The sequence below is a fragment of the Cynara cardunculus genome (genome assembly GCF_001531365.2).
Source record: "Cynara cardunculus var. scolymus isolate 2C chromosome LG 4, CcrdV1, whole genome shotgun sequence".
Taxonomy (NCBI): domain Eukaryota; kingdom Viridiplantae; phylum Streptophyta; class Magnoliopsida; order Asterales; family Asteraceae; genus Cynara; species Cynara cardunculus.
Window position 1 is genome coordinate 3,345,705 of NC_037531.1, and position 13,738 is coordinate 3,359,442.

Sequence of the window (13,738 nt, forward strand, 5' to 3'; positions counted from 1 at the left end):
TGTTTAGATAGGTTTTTATTACCTTATCTTTCTGCAAACAATCTTGTAAAATCTGTATTGATCTTCTCTATCAATATATATTTTAAATTTGAAAATAATGTGTTTGTATTCATCCCCCCTTCTACAAACTGTTTCTCTTCTTGTAGACCCTTACGGGACCAACACTGTATTTCTTCAATAAACTTCTCCTTTATCACCACTTGGGGAGTTGAAATTGTGATCCCAGATTCAATTCTAATTCAACAATTCATAACAAGATCAAGAACAAAGAGGATGATTTCAATGAGTCGGAAAGCTTGTACTCATCAATTGTTTAGTACACTTGTTTTTTATACAATATTAAGTGCGTAAGAATTGAATCTAACTCTGTCAATTAACCAACTAACAAAACTAACTACTAACTATATATACCCACTACTATAAACGGTAACAAAACAACTTTATAAAAACAGAAAGTCAAACACTAACAATTATAAAGCATTATAGAACATTTTAGCACCCGGACTTGAATACAACATTTTTGTTCCAACAATCCCCCCCCCCTTTAGATTCAAGTCCAAAACAACAATAATCTTCAAGAAAAATTCAGAAACTTTTAATTCTTCAAGATATAATTTTCAAAGCTTTTAACAACTTTAAATCTTCAACAATCTCCAAACAATCTCCCCAAATAACTTCCCTTTTTATCAACAGTCTTCACAAAATCTCTCCTTTAAACTGATAAGGATTTAACATTTGAGTAATCTCCCTCTTTAAGAAACAATAAACTTCTTTAAAAAAATGATCTTCATATTCACTTCCCCTTTGATTTTTGCATCACAATAATTTTCAGTAATTATTAGCACATATTGATCAACTCCTTTGAAAACTTTAACACCTTCCCCGATCTTCAGAAATTGACGTAGAAATGTTCATTTATTTTCAATATAAACTCCCACTTATGATGAAAATGAGAAACATTTACATCATACATCGAAATGAATGAACTTTGAAAGTATGCCGTTAATTCATATAAAGTTAAGCAAATCTTTGCAAATTCGCTTATATAATCTTTTCAGATTATGAAGGTGAGAGAAAGAACCAGATTCAACTTATGAACCTATTTTCAATCTTTATCAAAAGATTGGCCTGTGAATATAACAGATATATTCAGTACAATAAATGTACTTCATATATGGGACTTTTTAATGTTCATCTCACCAGGACTTCCATTCAATCATTGATAGCTTTAAGAAGCGTATCAATGAATGTTACGATAGAATAACAAATATTCTATAAATTTGTGTAGTGAAAAAAAAAATGATAAAGCAACTAATGCTTTAGATTAGGCTCAAAAAGATAAACACTGTGGACTACACAAATTTATCAGACACAAATGTGATCAATAAGACTTGAAGGGGGGACATATATTGTTCATTTTCAATATCAGTTATCTCCAAATAAGAAACTGATAGATTATGAGTTGCGTGCCCCAAGTGTTATTGATACAGTTATCTTTTGAGAGATAAATGAGTAATTGGTGGGGTTTTGACAAGAGTTGGCCTGGACTTTGCCTTTTTCAATATTAGTCTCCAAAGAATTGAGAACTAATAGATTATGTGGTTTGCCCGGATTAAGGGAAAATAATCAATTCCAATCTAAACAACAGATATCTGGTCCATCTATTGATATTCTAGTTACTATTTCTGAAGAAGTCGATGAAGAAGTTGATGAATAAATAATTATGGAAGATCAAGGTTTTCATGTTTCATGTGAAGAGGGTCTGAGTAAGAATCTGCCAGAGGCTTTAGTCGTACAAGATGAAAACTCATAGCCTCAGTCAGATAATCAGCCTATTTCAACCCCAAATATTGAACCTTCAGATGAACCTATTCAGGGCAATTTACCCAATACCTACATGGATCAAAATTTGATCAATCTTCATACATTCCCTTACCTCACAGAAGTAAGTTGACCAAAGATCATCCGATAAGTCAGATTATTGGAGATCCAAAATCATCTATACGTACAAGGTCTGCTACTGCTAATGAGTGTCTTTATTCTACATTCTTGAGTAACATTGAACCGATTAAGGTATCTGAAGCCTTAGCGGATCTGGATTGGATAATCGCAATGCAAGAGGAACTCAATCAATTTGAAACCTTAAAAGTTTGGAGACTAGTTCCACATTCTAAAAACAAGACGATTATTGACACAAAGTGGGTATTAAAAAACAATAAAGATGAAGATGGTATTGTCGTCAGAAACAAGGCTCGGTTGGTAGCAAAAGGATATAATCAATAAGAGGGCGTAGACCACGTTGAAACATTTGCTCCGGTGGCTAGAATAGAAGTCATAAGAATGTTTTTGGCATATGCGACACATAAGAATTTTACTGTATATCAAATGGACGTCAAAACAACATTCTTGTATGGTCTTCTCAAAGAACAAGTGTATGTTCTCAACCGGATGGATTTGTTGATGAGTCTAAGTCTGACCACGTATACATCCTTGACAGAGCCTTGTATGGTTTAAAACAAGCCCCAAGAGCCTGGTATGATATTCTATCTGAATTTCTTGTGAAGTCAGGCTTCTCAAAAGGTAATCTTGACACAACTCTCTGTTGATCCTCTCTCTCAGTGATTTGATGATAATCCCTTTTTACCTATATATAAAGTATTTATGTTTCTGTCTTTTCAGTTCCAGCGATCTGCACTGAGTCTGTTCAGTGATCGCTGAAGAACTTGTATTGTAAAATTCAATCAACGAAAACAATACTTCAAGAAGACAACAATCACACCAAAGAACCTTCAGCCAATGTCGAAGACTGAAACTGATGATTAAAGACTGGCGAGTACGTGATCTGAAGCGGTACTCAGTGATTACAAGCCTGTCTACATATGTGTGAAGACTGCCCAAGCCTTAGTGAATGCTAAAGAGACCTTTAGGTTATTCCAGCATTCGGTGATCAAAAGAAGCTTGCTAAGCACGATTGTTGTTGTCTTGTTTTTATACACACAAAGGACAAACCCATACCCTTTCTAAACGTTAGTACGGTACGGAGCCGACTAGTTGAATCTATTACCCACTAACTTTAGGTAAGGATGTCTGCTCATGAATAGGCTTTTGTACTATTCACTGTAGCAAAGGACAAGCCTTCCCCTTAAGGCTTAACACGTGTTCTAACCCTACCACGTTGCATTAAATGTGCATTTAATGCAATGGGTATAAATAGATGTGTTCTATCTCCATGCAGATATACTCTTAACCTAAACCTTACTCTGAGCATCCTTGCGCTTAAGTAAAAGAACACACATCTAAGAACAAATACACTCATCTTCAAGAGCAAGTTAGAATCCCTTTTATTGCATTCTAAATAAGTTCATTCCCAGAAAGAACTTACTTTGTTCTATTTCTTTTACATCAAATCTTTTCTTATTTGCTAAGTTTAAGTGTGTAACTAAAGATTGTTTAGATAGGTTTTCTTACCTTATCTTTCCGCAAACAGTCTTGTAAAATCTGTATTGATCTTTTCTTATCAATATATATTTTAAATTTGAAAATAATGTGTTTGTATTCATCCCCCCTTCTACAAACTGTTATACATATCTTGTAGACCCTTACGGGACCAACAAGTGGTATCAGAGCAGTGTTCTATCTTCTCTAAGTTTTTGGTTGTTTTTCTGCATTACTTATCTTCTTCTCTACATAACTTTACTACTTTTAAATGGCTTTGCAAAACACAAACACACACGTTCAAGACAATGGCTCTCTTGCCAAACCTCCCCGGTTCATTCGTGATAACTTTAGTCTATAGAAGAACCGGATGTCCCTCTTTCTGGAAGGTGTGGATCATGAAATTCCACACTATATAGAAAATGGACCGTATATACCATTTGCTATTTCTCCGGCTGTTCCAGCAACAACTACGACTGCTGCGATTCCTGAACAGCAGATTTCGAAGCTTCCTCATCAGTGGAGTGATAAAGACAAGAAGAATATAGCTATATACACTCGCGCTAGGTCTATAATAGCTATGTCTCTTCCTGATAAGATTTATCACTCATTGATGAAGCTCAGGACATGTAAATCCATGTGGGACACTCTTTGTGTTCAATATGAAGGAAACACTTAGGTTTAAGAAACTAGGAAGATCAATTTAGTAAGGCAGTACCAAAGCTTTCTCTGTGGAAATAATGAAATGTTGTCTGAAGTACATCAATGTTTTAATTGTCTTCTTATTGATCTAAGGGCTGTAGGCAGGAAATATTCCAACTATGAAACTTTAACTAAGTTTCTAGAATGTCTTCCTGAATCTTGGGACACCTTCTCCATGTGTCTTAAGATGTCCAATGACATGTCCTCTCTTTCTCTCTCTACCCTCTACGGGATTCTGCTTAATCATGAGCAATCTCGTCAGCTGAAAAGGAATCTGGTCAAAGATTCTAGAGAAATGAAAAGCTCTCCTTTAGCTTTGATCTGTGAAGTTGCTTCAGTTGAAAACCCCTCTTCTTCTTTTACTTCTTCTCTTCCTTCTGTTGTTATTACAGAGTTAGACTCTACTAACTCTGAGGATATTCTAGAATCTGATCTAGCAGATTTTGATGAATCCCTGGAGCTTTTGACTAAATCTTTTAGAAGATTCGCCAGCAAGAGCAACTACCGCAGATCTCCCTTGCTGACCATTAAGGAAAAGTCAAAGTCTGAAAGAATAGACAAGGCTTTAGCAATCTGCTACAATTGTCACCGCACTGGACATTTTGCAGGTGAATGCTGATCGAAGAAAGTTGCGACGCGATCTTCCAAAACCCCATCCTCCTTCAGAGCCATGACAAATACTTAAAACTGAAGGAGAAGTACAAGAAGATGAAAAATAACCAGCGAAAGGCCAAGGGTCTTATCGCTGAAGAGCATGATTGGGTTGCTTCATCTGATGAATCATCTTCTAATGTGGAAGATACATCCTACCTTTCCTTGATGGCCAAGGATGTCAACGAAGAAACGTTAGAGACATCCACTTCATCTGAACCATCAACCTCTTCTCCTGTTCAGGTATGTATCCTAAATGAACCCTCTTCTTCTAGCCTATCCGTACTAGAGACGTTGACGGTGGATCTTTACAATGCCCTCAATGGCAAATCAAAAGTAGAAATACTTAATCTTGATCTTCAAGAATAGTTAAAGATTTACCATTCTAAGATCAAAGAGCTGACCTTTGTTGAGGAAAATCTAAAGGTGTCATTGTAAACCAAGCCATCACTGTCGAACGCGAAAAGGCTATCGCTGAGTGTGAGCGAGCAATCGCTAAACTTAAGGCTGAGAAGGATATCATTGAAGGATGGTGTAAAGCCTCTATCAAAGCCTCTGAGATCATCAACGTTCAGATCCCAGCCAAGATAACGACTGGTCTAGGATTTTCCTATGATCAGGAAGAACGTGTCACTGATAGGTCCATGCTTAAGTTTGGTATTTTCTTCTCTTCCATTCCTGACACTTCTTCCTCTCAGTCCTCTTTTACTGAGAGTCATCTTGATGGAACTCCTTCAAGTTTAGGTTGCAAAGACAAAGGTAAATCCATTGTCATAGCACCTCTTCCTAAGAAGTCTAACAAGTCCAATAGATCAAGGTCTATTCCTTCAGCTTGTAAAGCTTCTTCTTCAAGGATTAGGAAATCTGAATCCTCTCAGAAATCCAAGTCTCGGCTCAAGGTGAACACTTCACATAAGGAATCCAAAGCCTCAAAGGTTCCTCCAAGAACCAATGAGAAGGGAATCCTTGGAGCTGGTCTCTCTTCTAATCTGATACTTCCTTGCCCTAGAGCTACATTCAGCTTTAGGAAGTGCAAACACTGTGGTGAAAATACACATATTGCTAGCAAGTGTCCTTCTGCTGCCAAGGCTGGTCCACCAGCTAAGAGCAAGAAAGTAACCAAGGTTGAGAAATCTACCAAGGCAAAATCCTCCACTAAGGCTGTGAAAACAACCAAGGTGATGCAAACCGCTGGAGCCTCTTCCTCAGGCTCAGTGAAGACAACTCTTGTTGTTAAGTCTTCAGCATCTGATGTTGTAAATCCAACCACTGAAGCCTCTTCATCAGGCTCAGTGAAGACTTCCATTGAACCTACTTTAGTAGTGTCAGAGGTTTTTCCTCTCCCTCCTCAAACCTTTTTAGGTTTAGTGATGCCATCTGCTGATGCTGGTCCCTCAGCACTAGTGGATGTTGCCTCTAACAGTACTGGGCCCCAATAGTTGAGTACCAATAGCATTTCTAAACTGTTTCCTTGTGCTGGATGTCAAAGGCATATGGTATCTCGATAGCGGATGCTCAAAGCATATGACTGGAGACAAATCCCTGCTAATCCATTACAAGAAAGAAAGAGGACCTTTCGAAACATTTGGAGGAAACGAAAAAGGATATACCAAAGGTTTTGGTACATTAACCAATGGTACAACCACATTCGAGCGAGTTGCATATGTTGAAGGATTGAAGCACAATCTCCTAAGCATCAGTCAACTGTGTGACAAAGACTACACAGTAAAATTCTCAAAGAATTCATGTTGCGTCTTTGACAAAGATGATAAGGTTGTCTTAACCGGTTCTAGCCTAGAGAATGTATATATCATCAATATGAATTCTGCTACCACTGAGAACAGCTGTTTTTTCTCAAAAGCCTCGTCAGACATCAACTGACTATGGCATAAACGGCTCTCTCATCTCAACTTCAAGACACTCAGTGCGCTGTCAAGAAATGATCTTGTCACTGGTCTTCCTCAACACTCCTTTGCAAAGGAATCTCTTTGCTCAGCATGTGAAAAAGGAAAACACACAAGAGCTAGCTTTAAGTCAAAGCAAATCTCCTTAGTGACTGCGCCTTTTTAGCTAATTCACATGGATCTCTTTGGTCCAGTCAACGTGCAATCCATCGCTGGAAAGAAGTTTACACTCGTCATAGTTGATAAGTATTCCAGGTACACTTGGGTCTTCTTCCTCAGATCCAAAGATGAAGCACCTGAAGAAATCATTTCGTTCATCAAGAAAATAGAAGTACTCAACAACATCAAGGTACGATCTATTAGAAGTGACCATGGTACTGAATTCAAAAACAATACTATGGATAACTTCTTTGAGAACAAGGGAATTTCTCACAACTTTTCTTCAGTGAGAACTCCTCAGCAAAATGGGGTCGTTGAAAGGAGAAATCAAACAATCATAGAGGCTGCTCGATCAATGCTCAGCGAATCCCATCTCCCTACTCAATTTTAGGCTGAAGCTATCAACACCGCTTGTTTCACTCAAAACCGGTCACTGATCGTAAAGAGGTTCAAGAAGACAACTTATGAACTTTTTCATGGAAGAAAGCCTTCTATAAGCTTTCTACACATTTTTGGTTGCACTTGTCATATTCTTAACAACCTTGACCAACTTGGAAAGTTCGATTCCAAAGCTGATGAATGAATCTTTCTTGGACATTCTTCAGTATCCAAATCCTTCAGTGTATTCAACAAACGGAGACAGACGATAGAAGAAACTATCCATGTCACCTTTGACAAATCTCAATCAGCTAATTCAAAGTCCATCTTAAATGATGATGATGAATTAGAAAACTGGATGTTCTCTCACTATGGATAAGCTGAAGCTTCTTACAATGCTCCTCTCAACTCTGAATCTCCTGAAGCTGAAGATGATACACTTATCATTCCAGTTACAGCTAGTCACTCCAACGCATCTTCTTTAGAGATCACTGTCGTGCCTATTAGCTGTATTCCTCCTTATACTTCAAACACTGATGAATCAATGAATGAAATGCCTTCAGTATCTGAACCTGTTTCAGTCGCTGAATCTAAGGCTTCTTTAGTAATAGTTCCTATTGCTGAAGACATTGCAGCTGAAGCCTCATTTTCTATTCCTGAACTTACCTACTCAGATGAAATTCCTCTACCGGCTCAGCGATGGACTAAAGACCATCCAATTCATCAAATTCTTGGTGATCCAGATGTAGGTATCAAGACTCGTCGTGGTCTAGGTAATATATGTCTCTTTGTCAACTTTCTTTCTTTAGTTGAACCCAAGAAAATCAATGATGCTATCTCTAACCCTAGTTGGGTTCTTGGCATGCAAGAGGAGCTCATTGAGTTTGATTGGAACAAAGTCTGGTACCTTGTCCCACGTCCTTCTGACAAATCAGTGATAGGCACCAAATGGGTATATCGCAACAAGTTGGATGAGGAAGGTGTGGTAACCCGTAACAAGGCTCGACTTATTGCTCATGGTTATAGACAAGAAGAAATGATCGATTATGACGAAACCTTCGCACCAGTGGCTAGACTCGAAGCTATTCGACTCTTTCTAGACTTTGCTGCCCATAGAGACTTTAAAGTCTACCAAATGGATGTAAAGAGCGCTTTCCTAAATAGGAAACTACAAGAGGAAGTTTATGTTGAACAACCTCCAGGGTTTCTTGACACTAAATATCCAAACCATGTTTATCGTTTGGATAAGACTCTTTATGGGTTAAAATAGGCTCCTCGTGCCTGGTATGATACCCTTTCCTCATTTATCATCTCTGAGAAATTTGTTCGTGAAAAGATTGACCAGACCTTATTTCTTAGGAAAGTTAAGGGTCACATCATTCTAGTCCAAATTTATGTCGATGATATTATATTTGGTTCCACTAATCCCTCTTTGTGTTTTCAGTTCGCTGATCGCATGAAGAAAGAATATCAGATGAGCATGATGGGAGAACTAACCTTCTTTTTAGGTCTCTAAATCAAACAATCAGATAAAGGTATCTTTGTCAATCAAAGTAAGTATGTTTGTGACATGCTGAAGAAGTTTGATTTATCAAACAATTCATCTATGAAGACTCCAATGGCTCCTCCACTCTCTCTCAACAAGGATACAAATGGAAAGCCTGTAAACGTAATTGTTTATAGAGGAATGATCGGCTCCCTGCTGTATCTAACAGTTAGTCGACCAGATATCATGTACTCTACCTGCTTATGTGCACGATATCAAGCTGAACCTAATGAATCCCATCTGATTGCTGTAAAACGCATCTTCAAATATCTTAAAGGAACTCCTAACATGGGTCTTTGGTACCCTAAAGGTTCAGGTTTTGATCTAATAGATTACTCGGATAGTGATTTTGCAAGTTGCAAAATTGATAGGAAAAGCACCACTGGAGGCTGTCAGCTTCTAGGTGGAAAGTTGGTGAGCTGGACAAGCAAAAAGCAAAACTCAGTGTCCATATCAACCGCTGAAGCTGAATACGTAGCCAATGGTAGTTGTTGTGCCCAAATTCTTTGGATGAAAAACCAGCTGATGGACTATGATCTTCAGTTTTTGAAAGCTCCTATTTATTGTGATAGCACTAGTGCTATTGCAATTGCAAATAACCCTGTACTTCACTCCAAGACCAAACATATAGAGATCCGATATCATTTTATCAGAGATCATGTTATGAATGGTGATATTGAACTTCACTTTGTTCCAACTGAGTACCATCTCGCTGACCTTTTCACCAAGCCTCTTGATGAGACAAGATTTAACATTTTGATCATTGAATTGGGGATGCTAAACACTGAAGAATAATCTTCAGCTATTAACATCGTTAAGTAAGTGAAATGATTCAGTGCTCTATCTTTGATACTAAACTCTTGAGTAAATGTATCTATTCTTTCTAAGGTATGATTACTTATCTCTTTTATTCAAAACTTAAAACCTTTACTGAAGTCTTTCTTCTTCAATGACTAAAATGCTTTAAAAGTTGGTTTCAGTGATTTTTTGATCATTGACCATATAAATAAGTATATCTCTCCTATACTTAATGTTTCTTAAAAATCAAAATGATCACTGAATCCTTTCTGTTCAGTGATTCAAATGTTTTTTAAAATGCCATGTTCAGTGATTCTTTTATCACTGACACTGAAGCCTTAAAACTATCACTGAAGAATTCTGACTTCACTGATAAAAATGTTTTAAAAGGTCTTTTCAGCGTTTAGTTAAACACTAAATGACTCTTCGTTTTCTTAAAAACCTTTTTGTTTTTAAAAAAAAAAGTTAATGAACCATCTTTATGACGACATTCCCATTTACAATGCGCAACGCTTTGAGACGCGCAAAAAGGTAATGTCATACGCTACCTCATTAAATGTCATCCAATCATGGATGAGAATGTGCCATTTTTTCATCATGGCCCCTTTCCTCAACCGTCGTCTTTTCTCTTTCTCATATATATTCTCTCTCCTCCTACCTATAAATATGAAATTTCTTCTTCATTTTTCTCTTTACTCTATCAAAAATTTAAAGACAAACCTCTGCCGAATTATCAAAGCAAGAAACTCTCTCTAATTCCTTCTACGACCTTTCACTCTACAAATCTTAAGGTCAAAATTTTCTTTTCTTGATCTTCTACTATTCTTAGAAATGTGTTTAATACATTTAACTTTGTTCTCTTAAAACATTAAACATTAATGATTATAAATCCAACTTTACTTGGTTGTAATCACATTTCTTCAAAACACATTCTACTTGAAAAACCCTAATCCTTCTTCAAGGATTTTTCAAAAGAAGTTTTTCTTGATTCAAAAACTTATCTCTATACATCTTCTATACACATATCTTGGTTTTTCTAACAAACTGTTTTATCTATTCTTATTCTCATTAAAAACAGATGGCTGCCAAGAATGTTAGATTCACAGTCGACGAAGTGTCCTTCAAGGCCAACAACCACATTGCCTTGTTGGACATTCTTTTGAACAAGGCATTTTACCAAGAGGCGGCTAACTTCCTCAAATAGTCGTCACTCGCTTTTGCCCTCAACTATGAACATATCATGGTTAAGGAGATCTTACAGCAGTTCTGGTTCACTACTGAGGTGGTCGACATCGAAGACAAGCATGGCCGCCAAGTAGAGCAAATCAACTTCACATTCAATAGAATGTTTGTGAAGTTTGGCGTGAACACGATGAGGACGGCTCTTCGCCTTCCCAAAGGCCCCTTTGATAGAAAGCCCAGAACGGTCGAGATTATCCAATGTCTCGATGCCATTGGCTATCAATGGCCAATGAAGAAGGACTCAAAAGCTCCCATGAAGTCCTTATCGAAGATCGAGAAAAACAGGATGCCAGCGATCTGGCAATACATGTTTTCTTACTTCATCTAGTCCATTGGTGGAAAGACTGGAAGTCAAGACCAAGCCTCTAGGATTTCCTTGACGATTGGCATTTCTGCGATTCAGCGTCGTAAAATAAAGTATGTTGCGGTCATTTTCGATGACCTGGTGCAAAAGCTGAACAAGCGCCAGCGAGAAAAGGTGGTGACTTACACCAGGTTTCTTTCTATGGTCTTTGCTAAGATCTTTGGAGAGAAATACTCTAAGGAAAGAAACTTTCAGGTTTGCAAGCTTGGATCCAGGATTCTAGATCATAAGCTGAGGGATGGAGATGTTGCACTCTCTTCTATAATGCCCTTCACTCCCTCCTCTAGATCATAAGCTGAGGGATGGAGATGTTACAAGGGAAACCCCCCCACGTCTAGCCCAGCTACCAAAACCTCCTCCAAAAGACCTTCACAGCCAACTCTTGGTTCTCCTCAGAGACCCAAGAAGGCCAAAAAGGGGATAGCCACATCTCTGGCTGAGACCTCTCGACAGGTTTTAGCTATTGAAACCAGCCTTAACCCCGAGGCAATTTTAGCTAACCCTCCTAGCTCTTCAATGACCTCTCCAATCACTGTCGTATCAGTGGCACCTACCCTAACCGCCTCAGTGACCCAAATCACTGAAGGTATGAATATCAGCACCGCCACCACTGAACACCCATGTCTCTTCTCAACCATTTTCTCTTCTCCTCCTTCTTTGGTCTTTACACATGTTAATGACACATCAGCAAATGTCCTTCCTGATGTTGAAAAACACACCACTGGACATGAGGTTGCTCCTCTCGAGGCTCCTCAGCATACAGATGCCCATCCTTTTCAGGACATCTTTGCTCATGCCAGTGCCAATCCTTTGGATGTCACTGATGGCCCCTCAGGTATTCCATCATCCTCTCCCTTCATTTCTTCTAACCCCGAGCTTCTTAATTCTCACTCTTCATCTCTTGCAGGTCCTTCTTCTATGCCCCAGTCTATGAACATAGAAGAGAAGGAAGAATATAGGGAAGAGAAGGAAGCAGATAGTGAAGCTAACGCCATCGACGAAGAAGAAGAAGAGTACGATGAAGATGATGAAGATTATGACATGGCATCAGATGTCAAGCTTCTTCTCCCAGCCGTCGATTATGTTTTATACAAGATGGCCAAAGTTCATCGAGAGATGCCTCGCAAGGCTGATCTTGATGCGGAACTCTCAGCTGTCAAAGCTGATGCTCAAGATATAAGGAGTCATCTTTTGAGTCTCCAAGAAACTATTTGAGCCAACGCTGAGGCTATCGCTGTTCTATCCAACAAGGCTGATGATGCTCAGGCTCAATCTCTTCAGCAGATGGAGCTTCTTCAGCAGATCCTGGATGATGTACGTCAACCAGCTCCAGTGATCCCGCCATCCTTCTCTGCTGATGATCGCGCTCAACTCAATGAGATGCGTGAAGCAACGATAACTCTAGCCAGCGCTCTATCGCGGCTAGAGGAAATGATGGTTCTCCAGCATCAGCGCGTGGGAGAACACTCTAGCTTATACTCCCAAGTCTTATCCAGAGAGGGGGAGATGAGGTCCAACGCTGCTGGACCATCTGCTATTCCAACTATTGTTAGAGCTGAAGCTRAAGYTGAGGTTGCTCAAGTTATCCCAACCTCCGGTGAAGCTACTATAGMTRAGGAAGTTGATGCCATCCCAAGGGATGATGATYTTTCCATCACCTTTRCACCTGTTGCTGGTGATGATGATGATGAAGACAAAGATGATGATGAAGAAGATGACGAACCTGATCTTCCAGACTCCGGAAGTGACTTAGATGGTGATGATGATGACGATGATGAAGATGACTTCACCATCCAGTATCAAAAGCCAACAACCRCCACCAAGTGARTCRCGCTCAGGGATTCTACATCCAAAGGGGAGCAAAGGRAAGAAKAGTYCRCTCCATCAACAAACCAGGAGCCTGAGTCAAAAATGAAAGCGGTCGCTGAATGTGACAACTCTGCATTGTGGGATTTCAGGTTAGCACTCTATTACAGGATCCTGATTGAAAACTAAGTCTTTTTAGGATTTAGCCTCGATGACCAGAGATCGTCTTATTTAATTAGTCTGATTAGATCACGTTTCGGCGGGTAGCTAACCAAGTTAGTACGTGCAATGCCAAATATGTTTTGAAATATTTCACATAAAAATAAAGTCGATATTTTCGTTTCGTTCTTCTTAAAAAAAATTCAAATTTCCAAAGTTCCAATCTTTTATATTTGGTTGCCAATTATTATTTTGAAAGAGTGGAGTTTTTAAAAATCTTTTGTCAAAATTGTTTAGTTTGTTGTAATTATTGGGGTCTTTTATTCTGTAAATAAAAATCTTTTTGGGCTTGGGCCTTTACAGGTCAGTCCATTCTTTATATTGAATCCCCATATAAATACCCCTTCCCTTTTGAAAATTATTCACTTTCCAAATTTCCAGCCATTTCATCTTTCTCTCTCTAACTCAATCACTTCCCAACCGATTCCATCTCCTAGCAAAACTCAAGATTTCTGCTGTTCTTGAGACTAGTTCGTAGTCAAGAAAATGTATGTTTTAGAGCTGTTTACTTCTCTTTTTGATGTCCGAAAGTCT